General features: G+C 39.9%; 1 pseudogene; it reads left to right on the top strand.

Annotated features, from left to right (window-relative positions):
• The first annotated feature begins 10062 nt into the window (after positions 1-10062).
• Positions 10063-14706, top strand: LOC125133176 (AP-3 complex subunit beta-2-like; annotated as a pseudogene).
• The last annotated feature ends 6330 nt before the right edge of the window (positions 14707-21036 follow it).

Genomic DNA, 21036 nt, shown 5'->3' with positions numbered 1-21036 from the left:
GTAAGATGTTGAGCATTTATGCTATTATATACATTAAGCAACTGACCTTCACTTATGGATATGTATTTGTAAATACTGCTTAACTAAGACATTGCATGTGCAAATATTTTGCTACCAGAACTACTATACACACCATTATTCATTTAAGTACTAAGTTTATTTCAAAGAAAAAAAAAAATGTTATGTCTACATCCACAGCATATGCAAGTTCCCTGGCCAGCAGTCAAATCTGTACTACAGCTGCACCAATCCCAGATCCTTTAGCCCACTGTCCCAGGCTGGTGATGAAACTCATGCCTCCCCAGCAACCTGAGATGGTACAGTCAGATTCCCTTTTTTTTTTTTTTTTGTCTTTTTGCTATTTCTTGGGCTGCTCCCGCGGCATATGGAGATTCCCAGGCTAGGGGTCCAATCGGAGCTGTAGCCACCGGCCTACACCAGAGCCACAGCAACTCGGGATCCGAGCCGCGTCTGCAACCTACACCAGCTCATGGCAACACCGGATCGTTAACCCACTGAGCAAGGCCAGGGATTGAACCCGCAACCTCATGGTTCCTGGTTGGATTCGTTAACCACTGCGCCACGACGGGAACTCCCTTGTTTTTTTTTTTTTTTTATTGTAATGGCCACAAGCGTGGCATATGGAAGTTCCCAGACTAGGGGTTAAATCGGAGATACAGCTGCTAGAGCCCTATCAGATCCTCAAGGATTTCAGAACTTCTGAGCCACAACGGAACTCCTGAAGTAAGATACTCAAGCCACTGCACCACGGTGGGAATTCTTCATGGAAAATTATTTAGTTATTGCTTTAATGTTGATGTTCAATCTTCTCACATACGTAGTAACAAAAACAGTAAGAAATTATTGTGTGCCTATTCTATTCCTGGGACTTTAGACTCATTACATACAAATACCCGTAGAAGCCGAATAAGCAAAGCAAAACAAAAGTAGTGAGTTAGCAGATCCGCTTGATTCTGCTACCTGCTAGCTATGTTCGCCTGAGCACATAATTTAATTTGCATAGGCTCAGTATTCCTATTGGGATAATTTCAGTGAGGATTTAACTAGATGATGGATATGAAGCACTTAACATATTGCACATCCGCTATCACTTATATGAGAAACTAGAACTATGAGGAATGGTATTACAATGTAACCCTCACAAAAATATTTTAAGTATTATTTTTTATTTGCAGTTAAGGAAACTGAGGATTACAAATCTAGAATATCATGTCTCAGCTCAAGCCTGTAAAAGTAATACCTGATAAAATTGACTATTTATTCCCAGATCTGCCACATAGCTTCCATTGCCCTTAAAGTGATACTAGATGTTGCTATGGATAAAGATATTTTAATGAATATATGCATATATATACACACATATGTATGTAATATATGTTGTATCATTTTCTGGGGATAGGATAGGGTAAGATAGAAAATGACATGCTATTTATTCTCTATCTCCCCTTACAAAAATTTAATTTCCATGAGGATTTTTATTTTTATGGTTTGTTTACATCTTCATCCACAATGCCTAGAATTATGATTCAAAACATTACATTTGTTTAACAAGCATTTGTTAAAATGAATGAATACACAACGGAAAAAGGTGTTACAATGGTAGCATGCTATTTCATTCTCCCTGTTTTTCTACTCTTTTTATGAGCAATAACTGTTTATGTTTTAAATGCCATGTTTTCTTACATGATAGAATTTATTTTTGAGTTTCCATCACTATGCTTGTAATATTTCATTTCTCTGTTTCCTTGTTTTGATTTTAGGAGCCCTGCTTTTGGCAAGTCTTGGCAGAATCTAAAAATGTCCATTGTTTGAAAACAAATATTTAATGATAAATGTAGTAACAGTTACTGGTTTACTAGCAGTGGAAGTAGCTGTAGCAGAACAATCACTCATCAGGGGTCTTTTATGAATAATGGACCATTATTGATCGTGTATTTGTACTGTATTTCTTAAACCCTCAGAAAAACCCTGTGAAATGTCCATAATTAAGAGAGACATAAACTGAGGTTCAAAGATATGAGATGACTGCTTCAAGGTAACAGAACTAGTAATGAACAAGTGTGAATGTTAATGCTACCAAGTCCATATCCATATAATTACTAGCATCTCTAACTCCAAACATTAAAGTACCACACACTGAAAATTATTTTATTTGCTCAATACATACATAGTAACACAGCTATCATACAGATTGAACATAGAAAGATAAAACAGTTTTCCTACACTACTACAGCAAAGTTTCAAAAATAATTCACAGTTCTCAAATGAATTCCCTTTTGGGGGGCTAACAATACCTTAGTCTGCATGTTTTTTTTGGGTTTTTTTGTTTTTTTTTTTTTTTTCTGCTGCTTAAGGTCTTTTAAGATAAGCCAGTGACTCAGTCTGACTTACTTTCTCAAGAATCCTCTCACTGCCTTGAAAAGGACTCATCATCACTCCATTACCTTTCCTTAGATATGTTTGCTGACCTCCTTGGGGAGGCTTTGAAATTCTGACACTTCCTCTAAGTGAAGAATGTTTGCCAAAAATGTTCTTTGCTGGGGAGGCTGAGGGGTTTTTTTTGTATTTATTTGCTTATGGTCACAGCATGGCTTATAGTCTCCCTGAGTGAGGAAATAGAAAAAGGAAATGGCAAAAACAAAATGGAACCAGATAGTTGGTAAAATAACTTCAGTTTACACAGAGAAGATGGGAAAACTTTAAGAAAGGAAACTCCCTAAGAATTCATCAAAGTGGCTTAAGGGGAAATGGTATTTATTGAGCACATATTGTGTGTAAAATCTTGTGTCAAGTGCTCATATAGGTTTTCTATCCTGTCTTTGCAACACATCATTGATGTGGATGTTATCCCCGTATTGTAATTTTTGATGCTGGAACTGATATTAAAAGAGCCCACTTATTCAAAACCAAATGCCTGGATATTTCTTCACTTTGAGCTTCCAGATTCAAATACATTAATAAAAGTCAGGAGAATGCTAAAGGTAAGATTATAGCTCACTGTTGTGATTTACTCTTGATGTTTTTCACTTTATACCCTTCCCCCCCTCAGTCAAACTACAGTCATATCATTTACAGAATTCTACAAGAAGAGGGAGCCTTTTAAAAGCAATCCTGCTGAAATCTCCCTCTTGTTCAAATAATTATCGTTTGTTTAATAATGATAAGCTTTCCATTAAACCTCAATTTATCATGCATATCCTCCCCAAGTTCTCTACAATGTAAGCTAAGGCCAAGATGGAGTAGCAGGTGCTAAACTTATCATTCCACTAAGAACAACAATAACACAGACAGACAATCTATGAAATAACGTCTTCCAACCGCGCACATTAGGCAGCCCAGGACAGATATACTTGAGAGGTAAATTCACTGACTTCCCACTGGTTATGGCCTAGTGAGGGTTTCTGGGACACTAAGAGGGAACAATCTGTCATAGCCTAACAATCTCACTGAGCTGAGGGGATGGAGATTGGCATTTGGGGGGTGTGGGGCAAAGCCTAAAATTAATTCCAGTATTATGTGCTGCCTTCACACCTGGTAAATCCAAGAGAGCCTTAACTAGTGTAGAACACAAGTTCCCCTCCCACTTCTGCTCTGGTCAATAGGTCCCCAGCCAAACAACCTTCCTTATTAGAGACCAGGAAGAGTTTTTGCTTGCCTTTGAGTAGAAGTTTTCAGGTTCCTAACAGCTCATGGAACTCTTAGGTAGGTCAATCACCACCTGCTGCAGGAACTAAGGTTACCACACGCTTTAGCGCTACAAAGCCTGTCTTCCACAGTCTTTGGTTTCTCACTGTTCCCGAGTGCCACCTCCATGTGTCCTCCTCCCCTAGGCTGTGAGCATGTGTAACTAATAATATATGTGACTGTGGTCAATCTCATTCATCCAGTGTTGGGCGACATGCGTTTGGTTACTTCCATAATCCTAGGGTGGAAATCACATCCTCATCAGTGGAGTAAATAGGAGGTAATTAAAACAAGGTCAAGATGGGAAAGGTTTGCACGTCACGATACAGGAGAGAGAGGACCTGCACAGAAACCAAACAATGGCCCTAAGCAGGGAATTTCCTCAAAATGTTCATCACATGACTTATAAACACATGTGCAAGACAAACAGCTTGAAGGCAAGGAAAGGATTATGCAACCCCAAAGGAAAAAAAAGAAAAAAAAAAAACCTAATTCACAGAGAATCAAATGAAGTACTCAGAAAACTCAGTAGTATCTCAGTAGTAGAAAAAAGCAGTTAGTCTCATCTAATGCTACTTAACTGAACTGAGAATCAATCTCAAAAGGGTTTCTCCCCGAGTAACACAACTGAGTTCCAGATACTGTGTTCCAGAACACACCTCAAGAATATTTATAGATATACAGAAATTGTCAGCTACAGCAAAGTTAAAATGTCTGGCATCCATCAAAAACTAGAAGGAAAGCAAAGAATCAGCAAAGTATGAACCATAAAGAGGAGCAAAAAAAAAAAAATCAATATAAACAAATTGAGAAATGATCCAGATAATAGAATTCTTCAGCAAGGACATTAAAATTGTTAGTATTCTGTTTCCACATTCCAACAAGAAAGGGGGAACACCAACCATGTTAGGTAGATACATGAATAGTATCCCAAAAATTCAATTTCTGGGTGTGAAAACTACAGTGTCTGACACAACACACTTACTCAGACTGAAAACAGAGGAGGTCAGAATGGCCATCATTAATAAGTCCACAAATAACAAACGCTGGAGAGGATGTGGAGAAAAGGGAATCCTCCCACCCTGTTGGTGGGAATGTACATTGGTACAACCACTATGGAAAACCGTACGGCACGTACCTCAGAAAACTAAATATACAACTCATACATGACCCAGCAATCACACTCTTCGACATATATATGGACAAAACTTTCCTTGAAAAAGACACATGCACCTGTATGTTCACTGCAGCACTATTCACAATAGCCAAGACATGGAAACATCCTAAATGCATATCACCAGATCAATGTATTAAGATGTGATGTGTGTATATATACACACAGACACACACACAAAGGAATACCACTCAGCCATAAAAAAGAACTAAATGTCATTTACCACGAGAGACTCATAGTAAGTGAAAAAAGTCAGAAAAAGACAAACACCACAGGATATCACTTGTATCTGGAATCTAATATATGGCACAGATGAACCTTTGCACAGAAAAGAAACTCATGGACTTGGAGACTAGACTTGTGGTTGCCAAGGGGGCGAGGGAGGAGTGGAATGGACTGGGAATCTGGGGTTAATAGATGCAAAAACTATTGCCTTTGGAATGGATTAGCAATGAGATCCTGCTGTATAGCACTGGGAACTGTTATCTAGTCACTTGTGATGAGCATGATGGAGGATAATGTGAGAAACGGAATGTTTATGTATAGATATATGTGTGTGTGTGGGTGTGTGAGTGTCACTTTGCTGTAGGGAAGAACACTGACAGAACACTGTAAACCACTATAATAGAAAAAATTAAAATTATTAAAAAATTTTAAAAAGAAAACAGGAGGTTTTTCAGAACAGTAGACTGGTGAACCTACACACATAGCAATAGAATCTACCCAAAATAAAACACAGAATATAAAGGCTGTGAAAAAAATGTATCATCAGTGAGATGGGGGACAACTTCAAGTCAACAGCCCCATGTGTACCTGGAGTCAAAGGAAAACAACTTGGGGTAGCGAGTAAGAGAAAAAAATATTTAAAAACTAACGATTGATATTTTTCCAGGTGTGATGACAATTATAATCCCATGGATCCAAGAAGCTCAACAAATCCCAAGTACCAAAAACATGAGGAAAACAACACGAAAGCACATTTTCAACAAATTGCTTAAAGACAGTGACAGAGTCTTAAAAGCAGCTGGAGAAAAGTGATGTGTTTCAAATAAGAGAATGAAGCTAAGAATGATAGATTTCTCATTAGAAGCAATGCAAGTCAGAGGAAAGTGGAGCAACTACTCTCCTAAAAGAAAACACCATCAACCTAGAACTGACAACTTGGTAAAGTAAGTATTCAAAAACAGAGACGAAATAAAGACTTTCTTAGGCACCTAAAGCTAAACGCATGTATCACTTGTGCTACAAAAAAAAAAAAAAAAAAAAAAAAACACTCCAAGGTCCTTTATGCAAAAGGAAAATACCAGATGGAAATAGGTATTTACAGAAAGCAATTAAAAACACCTGACATTATAAACATGTAGCTCATTATAATACGAATCTCTGTAACATTAAACGAATGTGTGTAGTAAAAAATAATGACAATGTATTATGAGGTTTAAAATATATCTAGAAGTGTGATAGTATTATAAAGGCAAGTAAAGATGGCAGTTGAAGTATATATACACCACAGTGAGGTCTTATGCCATACATGAAGTCACAATAGTACTTAAGTTATAAGTTAAGACACAGGAAATAATGAAGACTTGTCAAAAGGTCACAGAAGCAAAATGATGAGGCTCCCTCTCTCTGAAAATTAGATCAAAATAAATCATGATTATATTAGATTATAATCCACTGAACTATTAGGACGCCCTGAGTCCATACTAGTACAATAAATAGATAATACAAGTAATTGAGGAAGAGGAAAAAGCTCTAAATTTCAGACTTTCCTGATGTATAAAGTAGCTTTTCATCCGTCATACTCAGAGCATTCTGTAGACCCAGTCTAAATCCCATGTTCTATTATAAATTGATAAACCAGTCCAAATAAAATGAAAGGCTCCTTAAACTGTACAGACAGCATACTTGATTGAAGGCAAGAAATAGAACTCCATTTATCTATATTTGGAAGTTTTCTTGTTACTGCTTTTATTGATTTAGAAACACAATTTGATTTTTCATTTGCTTATATATTTCTTGTCTAAATCTTTTTGTAATCTTCATGAAAAAGTCTGTTTTCATGCTATCCCCTAGTCCAGCTTTTAAGTCCAAGGCAAAAAATAAAAGTTGGATAAACAGACAACTCAACTGATTCTCCAAACTTTTACAATGCAGTTATGTGCTCGGTGGTACTATTGGAATTTACCTATTTAGGTTTTTGTCATCCAGAAATAACCCAGCTTACATGCGAAACTACTGTATATATTCTCTCTCTCTCTGCCCCTAATTGACAGAGATCATATTTATTCTCACTTCTCAAAATAAAATTACTATTCTCTAATGACCACAGAAACAAGATAGAAAAGCCTTTTTAGATTCCCTTTTTCTTTATATCTGATACCATAAAGTATCTGCAAAAAACTGCAATTCCAGTAAAATATAATAAAAACTTTGGACAATACAGCCTTATTATATAGGTACATATAATAAGCTTCAGAGAAGCATTTTTTGGGGGACAAAAATCTATCTCAAGTACAAAGTGAGAGTACAACTCTTTCTCCTTCCTTTCTTCTTTACATTCTATTTGTTGGGTGTCAAACATGTGCTATTATCTGTTCTAGATTGAAAATACAAATTTCTTACAACCAAGCATCATATGCTGACCATCACTGGCTCACCTTAAATTCCAATAATGTTTTTTATTGCCTCAATTAAATACAGGTTATCTTTCTTAAATAAAACCATAAAAATTTCTCAAGCGCACCCTAGGTTTTGAGACTAAAACACTTAATTATTTTAATAATACAGTTATTTAATAAGAATGACTTTCAGTAGAGAATTGAATAAAAAAATCATAGAAACTGTATTTAACAGACAGCTATTAGATATAACTTTGAAAGTTATCTTCAAATACAAGAAAACTCAATGAGATTCTTGGAAAGGATTTGCAGTAATCATTATTCCCTGAGGAAAAGAAATTACCTAGTTTTCTCTCTAGATACATTTTCAGATGAAATTGCAGAGAAGAAAACACATAGGGTTGTGTGAACCAAGCTCAGCATTTTCAAGTTTAAAATTTATTATAAGCGGCTATCACAAACAACTTTGTAACTCTATGATAGATAAAGGGAAAAAACATTTATATATCTTTATTTTTACTACTTTAAAACTACTTAATTCCTCCTCCTCCAAACATGCACATCTACACTCTCAGTATTTTAAATTTTTTTTTAGCAGACTGAATAAAGATAAACTTAGTGACAATACTCAACATAATCCTAGTAAAAATACACTGATTTTTTCCAGATGAAAAATCACTGACCTCTGATAAAACTCACTTTGTTCCTGAAAATAAAAGCCTTCTAAGTCAAAAATTCAATTTATTTTGTTAGTATCTTGTAAATTGTCATCACAATGGTAACATTATAATTTACCAACCACACACACACACAAAATAATCCAAAAGCCTCATGCTGGCTTTTCAAAAAAGAGTAAAGTTAAAAACAAAGAAGCAAACAAACAAAAAGGATGAATGTTTAAATATCATACTTTACAGAATAAATGAGGATGTATAAAAAGGATTAGAAAAATCAAAATCTCGGAGTTCCCGTCGTCGTGGCGCAGTGGTTAATGAATCCGACCAGGAACCATGAGGTTGCGGGTTCGGTCCCTGCCCTTGCTCAGTGGGTTAACGATCCGGCGTTGCCGTGAGCTGTGGTGTAGGTTGCAGACGCGGCTCGGATCCCGCGTGGCTGTGGCTCTGGCGTAGGCCGGTGGCTACAGCTCCGATTCAACCCCTAGCCTGGGAACCTCCACATGCCGCAGGAGCGGCCCAAGAAATAGCAACAACAACAAAAAAGACAAAAAAAAAAAAAAGAAAAAGAAAGAAAAATCAAAATCTTTGAAGTTCATTGTACCTTTATTTAATAATAGGAAGAAAATCATCCAAGTTGTGAATAGCATGTACGTTTCTGGGACCTAGCAAATTCTTTACGTGTATGTTTATTCTGTTAACCACAGCAAACATTTCTAAGATCCTCATGCATTTAGAGACCTGAATCAGCAAAACAGGCATACATACTATCTGCTATGTCCAGCCAGTGAGGCCCCAAATGTAGCTTTCCCACTCAACAGAAGAGTGGAAGAGAGCAAGAAGAGATGGATGGACCCGGCAAGACCAGGGCAAAACAGGTGGGAAACATAGTTTAAATACAGAATAGTAGAAGGGTAACACCTGCGTGACAGTTTAAGGCTGTGCTTTCAATAATGAAGACAGAATCATTTAGCACAATTATTCGTAGGTCTGATTACCAAATTAGGATCTCACTGAGCATTGGTTAGCCTGTATGGACAAAATACTTGAGCATGGAAATTACTGCATGTATGTTTCCATCTATTTATGTTCAGCCTGCAGTGAGAAGTTTAAGACAGACACCTACATTAGAGTAGTCTTTGATTCAACTAAATAGAAAATTACCAGAAACGGCCCTGGTCAGGTCCTAGAATAAACAAACTACCTTTATTCTAGTCTGGTTTTTCTTCATTTTAATGTGTCTCAAATTATTCTGCTGCCCTGCTGTGCCCTACAGCTGGTTTGTTTCAGAATCCTTACTAGCATTACCTAGGCCTGATCTTACAACTGATCAAAATATGCTTCAGGTTTACAATGTTAAATCAATTGATTGCCACCCACACTTGTTCTACCAATACACTTCACCACCCACCGCTATGGATTCTTTTGCTCTACTCTAGCGATTTCTCAATCCTGCTTGCACAGAAGAATCAAATGGGGAGCTTTCAAAACTAATATCGCCCTAAGTTCCATCTCAAGCCATTAAATCAGAATCTATAAGCGTGGGTCACCACTACGTCTTTTTAAAAGGATCCTAGGCAATCATAATGTCCAGCCAAGGTTTAGACCTACAGCTTTAACCTATATGCCATGCTCAGCATCTTCTCTGTATCTCTCTTCCATGCATCATAATGTTTATATTGCATTCTTCTGGTATCAACTGCCATTTGCCAGGTAAATCCCAGCTAAGAAAGTGTCCCACTGTGAAGAAACACAGGGATGTCATATCATGTATGTGCGCATACGGCATTACCTCTGTCAAGATGTTTTATTTTCTAACAACTTAGTAATATATTCACATACCCCAGACATTCATCTATCCATACATTTGTACATAACGCTGAGCCATTCAGAGATTCAGTACTTCAGACAAGAGCTAACCACCTTTCAGATGACACATGGTGGGGGGGAGGGGAGGAAATCCCTCTTTCAAAATTGCTCCTAGAAAATTTCTTGGGATATATTCTTGAAATAGACTTAAATAGGGATTGCTTTACCATAACTGGAGAGCTTTCTGCCTAAACACACCTTGAGAGAATCTTTCATTGTAAACCTTTCACCTTTTCTTAAAAAAAAAAGTTCTTGTGATAAGAAACATCTTTTGTTATATTATTATTAACCTACATATAGGTAAAGTATTACGCATTATTATTGACAACTTTATACATTCAGGATGTACTTGAAAATGTGGCAATTATAAGACAAAATTAACTTAAATCTTGACAAAAACACTGACAGCAAACTACTATAATCAAAAAAAGGCCACTTTGACTAAAGACCACTTATGTCTAATTCTTTCCCCTGGATGTAGCCAGATGTGCATGTTTTTCCAAAAAAAAAAAAAAAAAAATTCCATGCATTTACAAACATACAACATATAGGTGCTGTATTTAAAACACACACACACAAACTCTTCTTCATTTGCTACTTGTGACTTCTGTCACCTCAGTACCAAGACACGGAGAGTCCCTCTGCCTCTAGACCCTTCTCAAGCTCATTGTTGGAACATTAAAACTTGCCACAAGCCCACAAGCTTAGCATAAGCTGAGAAGGGATTCCAAAGGGAAACAGCAAAATTCATCACTGCTTTACCTATTTAGGTAATGCCTGAATGTTTTAAATTGGGACATGGACTGTTACTGTGATGGGAGGGTAGGTGTCCACTGTGAGAAGACAGAAACATAACGTCCAAGAAAATTCTTTGGAACGAAGACTAAAGCTTCACATTGAGCATCTCGCTCCGATGTTTACCAGCATCACCTGGGCAAAACCACACCCTACCTTATGGATATCCGCCCAAAAGTGGGTATAATGACCTGACCTATTAGACGGGGGCAGGAGGGGTGGAAGCAGTGCTACTGCTCATTGCAGTTTCTTAGCTCATGGCCTGTGAACCATCTACACAGAAGGAACAGCTGGAGCTTGTTTAAAATAGGTCGGCCCCTCCCCCAACCAGGAGGGCACGCAGATCGCAGACACCTGGCTTCCAGCGCTGTCTTGACTCCAAGACACCCCAGGGGGATCCGGAACGCACCTCCTCACACAAACACACTGAAACTCCAACTACATATGGAACAACTTCCTCTGAGAAAAACCCTAGGAACAGAGTCTGAGTGACTCCTACAGCTCCAGCCAACGAGCAAAGGCCCTGGCCAAGCAGCTACCAGTGTCTGAAACACAACCTCCCGGTAAAGCCCACACGCCACCCGTGGTGCCTGTGCCCCACACAGCGAGGGAACACCAGTCCTAAGTCGAACCAGTCTCCCTGAGGAACGAAGGGTTTGAACCCGACACCTAGCACCCCGACTTTTAAGACCTGCACCTGAGAGACAAGTTCCCAAAACATCTCATTTTAAAAACCAACAGGGGAGCGCATCCTCAAGACACAAACTAAGAAATTTAAAAAACGGCGCGAAGGCCACTTACCCAGCTCAGGGCACAGGTGGTGACGCCAGCAGTGTCTACACATAACTTGAACGAGGCTCATTTACTGGTCTCACAGCCTAGCCCGAGAAGCAGAGGTCTAGTTAACACGCTCTAAGGGCGGGAGGGCTGAAAGCACCACCTCCAAACTCTCCCGCCAGCGACCCCCCGCCGAGACGCGCCTCGTCCTTTTTACCTCTAGGCTCCGCCCCTTGCCCCGCCTCCCACGCACTGCACGTGGGACTTGCTCCACACTAAGATCTTCAGCGGTGATGACCATCAGGCATATTAAATTTCAAAAAATGACCCCTTCTTATCGGACCCAGTCAGAGCTTTGAGTCTTCATCCACCATGGACCTGAAAACTATTCACATTCTGCAGAGACTGAAGAAAAGATTTCAATATTTATAAAAATCGTTAGAAAATAATTTCTGGAGGTTCTGCTGGGGGATCCTAGTTTACTGGGTATATTAAATCTACCTGTGGGAATGGGGTAAATGAGGAATTAGCACAGGTCCTTTCCATTTTCCTGGTTAACCTAATGATCTAGGAGAGACTCAATGTTATCCGCGAGTTTTCACAGACTTGTAGGACTAAATTCATTTTTCTTGTCACAGTGAAGGAGGCTGGACGTTGCTGACAGACCGTCTTTTATGTCCCTTGATCAGTGCTGGGTGTGATTCCTGGGACCTGAGGCCCTCCTGGTCCCCTCTGCTTCCTCCAGTCCAGCCCTGCCCATTGTTCTCTGTGTCAGCTGCCAGCAACTTCTGATTCCAGAGGCTTCCTTTGGAGTTCCAGTGGGGACTCAGCCTGTTAAGAATCCAGTGTAGTCTCTGTGAGGATGCAGGTTTGATCCCTGGCCTCCATCACAGGGTTAAGGATCCGGCATAGTTGCAGTTGCAGCTTGGATCCACTGTTGTTAGTGGCTGTGGTGTAGGCCATCAGCTGTAGCTCTGATTTGGCCCCTGGCCTGGGCACTTCCATAGGCTGCAGGTGTGGCCCTAAAAAGAAAAAAAAGTGCTTCCTTTAAGGAAGCTGTTTTGCCTAAAGGCATATCTTTGCACTGGAAATTGTTGAATAAAATATTCTGTGCTAAAAATAAATAAATTAAACAACACAAAAACAAAATTAAAAAAGCCTTCCCCAGGACTCTGAGTACATCACATCTCCTCCATCCTCCCTACCCTAGCTCACCTAACCCTGCAATGACCCCAGTTTTCCCATCCCCCCATTGATGTCCTCTACCTCCTGATGCCCCCCCCCACAATCCTTTCCTCCCTCTACTTGGCCCACCTCCCTTTTCACACCACCTGCTGCCCGTTTCCGCAACTGAGGGGCCCAAGTACCTGATGCATGCTCTCCCCGAAGTGACGTGCAAATGTGGTGCTCCAGAACATCGCCACCATGTCCATCAAGGACCCAGGTATGGTTGAGCCCTACTAGAAGAGTTTCTACGTGAGGCCCTTTAACCCCACCCAGATAAAATCCTGAAGGTGGAAGCACTGACCAACCTGGCAAATGAGACTAACACCATATTTTCCTACAGAAATCCCAAACCTACATCCACAGTGAGACAAGGACTTTGTGGCAGCCATGGATACTGTTCAACTAACAGAGGCTGAGTCAGTGATATCGGCCTCAAAGACCTGGTGCAGTTTCTATTCCACTGTGATTAGCTTGAGGTCACAGAGTCAGTGGCCATCATGAAGAAGCTGTTGCAGATGCGTGAAGCACACCATGAGTTCATCAAGCACTTGGCAAAGCTCACAGAGGACATCCAGGTGTCCATGGCCTGAGCCAGCATTCTGAGGCTCATCGGTGAGAACTGTGAGCATGACCATAGGAATGCACCTGACATCCTGAGAAAAACAGCCAAGTCCTTCACAGCAGAGGAAGACATCACCAAGCTGCAGGTCATCAACCTGGTCATCAAACTTTACCTGACCACTGTAATCAAGCCAAACTGCTGACCCTGTATGTACTGAATCTGGCCAAGTATGACCAGAACTACAATGTAGGAAACCAAACACACTTCACCCAGCCACTTATGTACCTTCAGAGTGTTACAGGACCCTCGGCCACCGTGTCAGGGAGCTCTTCCTGGCACCCAAACCATCCTCAGTCTTGGAATCATTCTTCAAAGACCAGAATCACTTTTCATACGGGTTCACTGTACCATCTGCTCAAAGGCAAGGCCACAGGCTACCCAAAGCTCCCAGACCCTCCAGAGGAAGCCCCACACTGACCTGAGCACAACATGGAGGCATCTGAATGGACCGATTGATCATATCAAGACAAGAGGAAGGAAGAACCCTTCTACACAAATTCTGATGGGGAGTCAGATCTTACAGAGCCTGCAGGCAGTGCTCTCCCAGTCTGAGAGTGAGTTGTACAGTAAGAGCAGTAGCAAGAGCGGCTCTGGGGAGTCAGCAATGAGTCCAGTAATGAAGACCAGAATGAGGATGAGGAGAAAGGGAGCAGTGGGAGTGATCAGAGTGAGGAGGAAGATGAGATGAGGAAGACAAAGAAGAGGAAAAAAAATGCCAGATAGAAAAAAGCCTCCTCCCCCAATGATAGCAGGGATTCCAGCACTAGCTCATCAGAATCTGAGACGATACCAGAGTCTGAGGAAAGGCAGATGGAACATGCCTCCTGGAGGAATTCACAAAACAAAAGATACTAGCTGCAAAAATGCCCTGCAGCCAAGGAGATCTCCCTGCTTGATCTTGAGGACTTCATCCCTCCCAGTGTCCAGCCCAACTCTCCTCCCACAGCTGTGTCCACCAGGCTGGCTGCTGACTTAGAGGGTCTGCCACTCAAAGACTTCCCACTGGTGTCCTCACTCCTGAATCCAGTGTCAAATGTAGGGAAGCAGGAGCTGCTGCACCTCTTAGCTGGTAAGGGGCTGACTGAGGGCTACACCTTCAGCAGCCATCCTTTCTCCTAGCACTACCAAGTGGTGGCTGTGTGTGTCCACTTCTCCACCAGCTCCAATATCCTGTCAAGGGCCCACAGGCAAGCATCCTCTGAACTTCCTGCTGGCATCAGCATCCTGAATTCGAGCCCCTAGCACTGAGAGAATCTGTCGCTGTGGTAATGAGCATTAATTTCCGTGACTCAACCTAGGCAGCTGTACTTCCAGCTGTGAACACAAACCCCACAGGTCTGTGTCCCCAACCAGCCACTGCAGAGCTGAGGGCTCTGTGTTCATGAACGGGAAGGAGTTTAGAAACAGGGAAATATGACAGGCATGAACAAGATCACATAGTGGTGCAGGATGTGACCAACCTGGGTTGTGTTCCTTGTGGGGTGCACGGTAAGTGCAGCAAGGAAAGTGACCAGTGGGAGACTTGTCTTGCTGACCCTGGAATGCCACACCCACCAGAGCCACTCGGCTGATGGTCAACAGTGAGAAGGTGGTGATGGGTACCATGTTTTTAAAGGATGTAGTGCAGGCTCTGACACAATGATTTCCAAGCTCCGTGACCTCAATGGCTCTACCTCTTCCTCCCTCATGACAGCTATGCTGTTAGATGCCCCCCTTCCCCTCATATCAGATTCTTTATGCCAGAGAGCACCCAGTGGTCCTCTTTCCCTCTGGTCATTACCAGGGCACCCCCCCCAATTCCCCTCCCCACAAGTTCCTTAATGACCTGTGCAGAAGGAAACAGCAGCTGCTTTCTTCAACCCTCCTAGTTTTCTGTAGCTATTAATGTAGAAAAACCTCAATAAAGTCTTTGTAATATATGCTATAAAGTATATTGTATACGTGATGGATGTTAGCTAGACTTATTGTCATGATCACTTTGCAACATATCCAAATATCATATCATTATTCTGTACACCTGAAGCTAATGTAATGTTTTCTGTTGATTTTATCTCAATAAAGAATAAATAAATAAAATGTGTATTTCTGAATGGTAGTGATTTAGGAACACCAAATCATAATATCTACATGTGAGCCTAGAAATTCTTCATTTAGAAAGTGTCTGACCTTGGAGTTCCCGTTGTGGCCCAGAGTGTAAACCCGGCTGGTATATGAGCATGCAGGCTCAATCCCTGGTCTCACTCAGTGGGTTAAGGATCCAGCGCTGCCACAAGCAATACAGAATACAGCTCAGATATGGCATTGGGCTTTGCTGTGGCTTTGATGTAGGCCAGCATCTGCAGCTCCAATTTGACCCCTAGCTTGGGAACTTCCATATGCCACAGTTACGGCCCTAAAAAGGGAAAAAAAAAAAAAAAAAGTGACCGTTTTAAATCATAGCAGAGTCTAAAATGGTTATGTCTTAGACACCTCTTGTTTCAGCAATCCCCCTTGTCTGCCCTGGGCTCTTCCACATGACACCAGCCCTTCAGAAAGAACCTTGGTAAACTGGAATTGAAGTTCCAGAAGAAACTACCAAAAGCAAGAGAACCGAAATCTCTGAAGCCTCTTTATTCTATAGTAGCTGGTTTACAACAATTAACTAAATGAATACCTACTAAGACACAGGTAGGAGAAACAATTTTAGAACGTCAAAAAAGAGGGGAATTTCTGACCTTAAGAGATTTACAAACTGATAGGAGACAAAGGAACACATAAAAATCATGTAAGGGGAAAAGAATTTCTAATCATCTTAATTTGTTGGGTAATTGTTTTGACATTCACATCTATTTTGACTATAGAGAGAGAAAGTTTGAACAGAGTTTTCCAGCCTCTACCTAGAACTTTCCATTAAATATTCTGAGTGCATCACTATAATACAGTCTAGACTTTCTAGTCTCTTACCTAGAAATTTCTTTTGATTTAATCATGTATAAACCATACTACATTCTGGAACTTTAAAGTATGTCTAGTTTCAAATATCCTAGATTACTTTCTCAAATTATTAAAAGATTTAAGAAATTCCACCACTTTGAAATCTTCTACTACTTTTGCACTCAAATGTCATGTAAAACACATATTATTTTTTTAATTCATTCATTCATTCATTCATTCATTCATTCTAAGTCATAAATTGAGAGCCATCTATATCTTGAGATACTAAAAATGATTAAAATTTGGTGCCTGTTCTCATGGACCACAGCCTTAGAGATAAGGCAGATGCATAAACGACCATATACCCTAATTTAGGGGGAAAAAAATCTATCTATGTATCTATCTGTCTATCTATATATCTATCTATCATCACTATAGAGAATATATTTTATCACCTGTGCTTGGCAGATAATGATTTTAGAATGAAGGCAAAGATGAAATTACTATATAGAAAGTAGTTCTATAAAAGTTAAGTGGAGAGTAAGCACACATTTTAGGGCAGCAAGGATACAGGCAGGCCACAGATAAGGCAAGGAATCTTATTTTAGCAAGGGAGAGGCAAAGAACCTATAATGATCTACTCAGTGAAAGGCATGTGCTCCTTAAATAATCACTATCTGGCATGCTTTTTCCATTTGATAACTAGATTAACTGTGACACAATAGGATTTAGGGCATGAGTGAGGGAAGGAAGAGCTCTGAACACCGAACAGAAATAGGACTAGAGTACAGGGTTGCCTGGCCGCACTAACGAGAGGTATGTCATTTGTGAACGAAAGCACCCATCAAAGAATTTTCAGCACGAAATCCTGGGGTGCCTCCGTTTGTCACCCGAACTTCTCCTGGCTGTGGCAGGAGTCTCAGATGCTAATTGCCACCATGAGTTCCTAGATTTACACACCGAACACTATGACATAATCCTGGAGGAAGGCAAGGAGATTGGGGAAGACAGATCTCTTCAGTCCTGCTGTGAAAGTAGAGAAAAGCAAACCCAAAGCGAACCTGACAACTTTCCCTTTAATTGATTTAAATTAGGAATTTCTCCAACTTCCAAACTGTTTTCTAATTAAGTTCGATATGAATGATGGCCCGTGTTGTAGATGGTTGAAAGGTGAGATTTCTAAAATAAAAATGAAGTAGGAATGCGATCTAGTTTTCTGGAGGAGTAATCCATGCTATTCGGATGACACCTTTCACATATTTTGGGGAGGTGCTGATGATTAGTTTATTTTAGATTTTAATAAAATGATACATCCCGCTCAACAAGCTCTCCAAACACTAAGGCTCATCTTAAAAATAATTTCAATGAGATTTATTTTTATTCATTTTAAAAATTGATATGTGCTCATGAGAAAATATATGGGATATAGAAAATAGAAAAAGAGAGGGGAAAAAAGTACCCATAAAAACAGATATAGTCACTGACAAAAATTAACATTTTTCGGTATACTTTTCTTATGCTTTATATTTCAACCCATAAATAATTGTGATATCATATTAAATATTGTATAAAGTATATGCCTTTTCATGTAATGTAAAACAAATGTTTCCATGATATTACAAAACTTTTCAAGGACAAATTTAATCCTTGCATAATATTTCTTCATATAAAGCATGCTGTAATTTACTTGTATATTCCTCTCTTTCCAACTATATATGTCATTTCCTAGTGTTCAATATCTTGAATAAGGTTTTACAATGTAAACAATGTGGATATTTTAATTTTTGTTATTTTTGATTTTTTTTTTCCTTTGGTTTGTTGCACTCTCAGGATTTATTTGCGATAGGGTTAAGTGTTAAGGGTTGGTAATGAGAATGAGTTTGAATTTGACATATTTTGTGACACCTTCTGATAAGATTACTCCAGTTTTTACCTCACCTTCAGGTAAAACTTCCCATTTACTGTAAACAATCTCATATTAAATGTTGTGATTTTTTACATTTGCTCATTTGTCTCTAACACTGAAACTGGATTTGTATTTATTTGACTGTTGAGAGGGAGAATATTTCCACATGTACTTTTCATCAGTATTTCTTCTTCTCTTATCAATTGTCTATTCAAATCATTTTATTTCTAATACACGAAAGCAATCCGATGAATTCCTTATTTTTAAAGGAGATGACTGTGTTTGGGATACATTTTCAATACAAAATCTGCATGAAAACTCATTCTTCTTTAGTTATACCACTCACAAAAGTTCTGTAAAATTATCTCAAATTAAACAATAGCAGGAACCCCTTCCAAAAAAGACACAGACTCTCTCTCTCTCTCTCTCTCTCTCTCACACACACACACACACACACACACACACACACACTACCAGGGAGGGAAAATTTCCCTCTGTGTTCCTCTTGATTGCTTTTGCCTGGACTCACAATAAAATTGACACAAAGACAGATAAACAGGAGAAAAAGACACTAATTTTAATTTTGTACTCAGAGCTCTCAAAAAAAAAAAAATAGAAACTAAGGAATGGCCTAAGAAAGCAGCTGCTATACTTTTAAGACAAAGAAACACATTTATGAGGAATTGACAAGACAAAGAAACTTAGATGTGGGTACTTAGTGAAGAATCTAGACAGAGTTTGGATTTAGAGTGGTAAATTAAGGAAGTTAAAGTTTTGTGATTCTCAGCCCAAACTGATTTCCTATATCTGGTGATAAGGGTGTCCTTCCCCCCTGCCCCAGATGAACGGTTGCACCTTTCACAGGAGAGACTTCCTGTTTTTAGGGAGACAGAAAGGAAGGTCAAAGTATCCTCTTGTGTGGGTTCTTTTTAAAGTGTCTTTAATTCAAAATAATAAACATGCCATGAAGGCATATCGTGGGGTGGCCTGCATTGGGCCCGCCAAACAGTCATCCTCCTACCCCCATTCCCTATGCTTCTTTCCCCCTTAAGTCAGCTTTACCGCGTGTTCCACAAAGCCTTGTGTGTTATGCGCCATGGGTGGGTTGGAAAAAGTACTTCCAGACTCATAGCTGGGGTGAAAAGAAAGATACGTTTTTTGAGATAAGGGATGCTACTAGTGCAGCAGAACAACTCTGATCAGGGAGAGCTGACCCTGGGCACGTGGCAGGGTCATATCTGTTTTTATGGCTCAGGGTGGGAGAGAGGAGGTCTTACACTCCACCTGCTGAGCTGTTGATTGACTGGAGAAAGAGAGGTCCAATGATACAATTGCTGGTAGGTTAGGGGCATACAATGCCCCTATAGGAGCAGGGTGAAGAGTGGGCCAGGTAGCTTTCTTAGTAGGGGTAGGAAGGAGTAGGCCAGGTTGCTGAAGGCGGGGGTGGGGGGATTACAATGAGACAGGTGGGGTGATAAGGGTCAGGTAATTCTAATCTTGGCCAGAGGCTTTTTGAATTGTATCTCTTTGGAGAAGCCTTAAAGTCCCACATTCAGGAAGACTGGACTCCCCACCCCTCCAGGGCTGTGCAGGTTGATGCAGAGACCTGGAACCAAGAGGAATTATCTCAGGGACTCTGCATTCTCATTCTTCTCCCTGCATCACTAAACACATCCTAGTGGCAAGGGAACAATTTGATGGCATCATTCAGGGATTCTGATTTCCTTTTGAAAAATGTGGAAATGAAAGAAGTTGGTTGGATTCTCTAAGAGGAGAATAAAGATTTAGGAAGCTGTCAAAACAGCTCACATATAAAACTTTTGGTTAGGGAAATATGTATGCTTCACAGTGATTTCATCTGAGGAAAAATAAATAAACAAATAAACAAATTAAATATATCTATTTTCTGTATAAGGGAGAATACTGAAAATTCGATAAAATCCATTTGCACATGCTTCTTATATCTCTGCGTTTTGTATTATAATTTTCGACAATGGTTTCGAAAGCATTAGTTTCATTATTTCTGCTACTGACTCAGATAGCTGGCCATTAATAAAAAATATCTAAAATAATGGATATTCCTTTATGAGTCAATGCACTTGCCCATAGCTAGCTAATATAAAAGGGAATTGATTCTTGGGCAATCCTATATTGTCGCAAAACATGTTTCTACAATATTTTCTTAGCCTCTTTGCTGAAAACTCCATCTTGTCCTGCTTTAGGTTACCCCATCTTCCTGCTTGGAAAACAGTCGCAATGCTGGTAAATGATTTAAGTTTAAGAATAAAGACCTAAAGGCATAAGTTACTCATAGGGTCAGCTGAATGAGGACTTAAGGTGTTGGTCTAGGCACAGGGGACCTGTGTAGATTGGCAGGCTCTTTGCACAGCATGATATGTCCTCTTAAGAATAAAAGAAAGAGGAGCCTCATGGCCACAAGAGGTTTATGAGGGGTCGTTAGCAGGATACGCATTAGCAAGGAGAACCGGAGGTGCAAACCTAGGCATGCAGGGGTTGCTGCAGATAGGCACGCCCATCTGCAGGAGCACAATGGTTATTTTCTAGATGCTATGCATAGATAGCTGATGCCAAGCTTCTTCAAATGCTAATGATTGTTAAATGCCTAAAGGTCAGAATAAAATCTTAATCAGCAACCAGCTATGTGACTTTTAAAATAACTTAAAAAACCCTAGAAATTCCCATCCTGGCTCAGTGGTTAGTAAATCCAACTAGGAACCATGAAGTTGCAGGTT

This window comes from Phacochoerus africanus, chromosome 8, assembly GCF_016906955.1.
Source record: "Phacochoerus africanus isolate WHEZ1 chromosome 8, ROS_Pafr_v1, whole genome shotgun sequence".
Taxonomy (NCBI): domain Eukaryota; kingdom Metazoa; phylum Chordata; class Mammalia; order Artiodactyla; family Suidae; genus Phacochoerus; species Phacochoerus africanus.
This window is presented reverse-complemented; position numbering and strand designations above follow the sequence as displayed.